The 2,068-nt window shown below is 37.9% G+C and overlaps 1 protein-coding gene across 1 annotated transcript in view; it reads left to right on the forward strand.

Annotated features, from left to right (window-relative positions):
* Nucleotides 1-2,068, forward strand: part of SPINK1 (serine peptidase inhibitor, Kazal type 1) — a 78,256-nt gene that overhangs the window by 4,707 nt on the left and 71,481 nt on the right. The gene's annotated exons all lie outside the window — the stretch shown is intronic.

The raw sequence follows: 2,068 nt of genomic DNA on the forward strand, positions 1-2,068 counted from the left end.
CTTTGGTTAGTTAGATTACCCTCTAATGCATCTTCAAGAAGCATGGCCTGTCCCAACTTCTATTTGTGATCCAGTCTGGAAACACTCCTTTCCCCTCCTGGCTCAATTTTATAACTTGAGGGTGATTAGTGTAAGTTCAGAAAGCTACTATCCTATCACCCAGAACGTAGCCCACCCTTTCCCAAATGCTTCTAAGCATGAAAATCAGCCTTGGGTGTTGGAATCAAGTCAAGACATGTTCAACCCAGACACTCCTGAATCTCACCCCAAAGCCAGTTAGACTTCTAAATACATTTGTTTGTGTTTGCATGTCTTCCTTCCCATTTTCTCAGGGAACAGCCTACCTCTTATCGTGGGTGGTGTAACACCTTGCCTTCACTCACCCTGCTGATACACACCTATAATCATTAGTAGTCACACCCCAAACCCCTGGAGTATCATCCTAGAAGTTCAGTGTATGAGGTAGCCCAATAGGCAGGGCACCATGGAGGAGCAGAAAGAGCAGAAGACAGAAGATGTAAGTGCTTCTAAATTGGCCACTTATTGCTTCTGTAACCAAGCTCAGGTCACTTCATCTCCCTGAGCCTCACTTTCCTCCTTATGAGTTTTTTAAATGTAGGGAATTAATTGTTCCAGATCTTAATGCCAGAACTTTTTTAACTGGACCTAAAAAACTTTGATTAGATTCCTGAACCAACTTTAGATGCCCTAATGAGCAGGGAGGAATGGCTCCATCTAGGGACATAAAAAAAAATTGGTTGCACAAAATCATAGTTAGGAAAAAAATAAATTGGACAAAAAAGAAGGAAGCCTCTAAGGCAGAAGTTAAATTTTGAGTAGTTTAATCAGGAGTGTCTCTTTAAACCCAAGTGACTGTGCATTTAATAAGTAGCTTTAAAAATTACATTTGTATAATTGCCTCATCTAATCAAAAGCAAGTCATCGCTTTAGAATTAAGCGATTCACAGCAATACCCGTTTCTTCACTTTAGAAAACTTGTCCAAAGTTCTAGGTGTTTCTTAAATGAAGATGGATAAATAAACAGATAGATATCATGTGTTTCTCCTAGCAACAAACATCCCTTTTTGTAACACATTCCTTTAATGCTTTTTTAATCCATGCCTACTGTGTGTTAGATTTGGCCAATGCTACTAAAATGAATAACACTAGCTAGCCATTGAGAAGTCTGGATTATCACATAGCAAAGCATATCCCATAACTGTGGAAAGAAATGATAAAGTTATGTATGAAAGGCTCTTGGGAATGCCTTGGAAAAAGGAGATACGAGAGAACACCTAGAGGAAGTTGTGAGCATTATGAAGGCTTTACAAAGAGAAAGTGAACTCTGTGTGATTCTGCACAAAATCTCAGATGATGAGTAGAGAGGTACAGTACCAGGAAAAAAAAAAAGCACCTAATAATTGGATACCTGATTGATCTGAGACTCTCTCAACCTCTGCTCTACCACAATAGCATGATTTCTAATACGCTAAAAATTTTCAATAGACTTAAAATTTCAACTCCTGTTGTTCTGCATGACCCCATGGATTCAAGTCATTCCCCTTTGCGCTTAAGTCATTTGACTTCTTTAAGTATGAATTTCCTTTCCTGCATAAAAAAATCTGAACCTCACTAGATTATTAAAATTAATAAGAAGTAGTAGATGGAAGAGCACTTTATGAATTCCGAATTTCTACATACCTTTATTGTATTTAGGAAAAATCTACTACAGACACACTAGATCTCATGCTTAGACTTGTCGAGTCAGAACTTCCTGGGAAAGACCTAGGAACAAGTAAATTGAGCAGGGAAGTCTGATTCAGCTGATGAGCAAAACTGCAACTGGGAACAACATCTCTTAATATTCTCACCGTGAGGTCTTACGGAAATTTTTTCTTCTAGAATTTAGAAGAATAAAAAAATTACTTCCCCTAAAGTCTGCTTCCTGTTTTCTGATCACAAGATTTATGTGACTTGGTGTATTTCCTTTTTTCTCCCATCTATCCAGAAACTCACCATGAAATTAGTGTCTTAATTTACCCTCATGTTTATTCTATGTAAATTCGTC

Source organism: Propithecus coquereli, unplaced genomic scaffold (genome assembly GCF_000956105.1).
Source record: "Propithecus coquereli isolate 6110/MARCELLA unplaced genomic scaffold, Pcoq_1.0 Scaffold58, whole genome shotgun sequence".
Taxonomy (NCBI): Eukaryota; Metazoa; Chordata; class Mammalia; order Primates; family Indriidae; genus Propithecus; species Propithecus coquereli.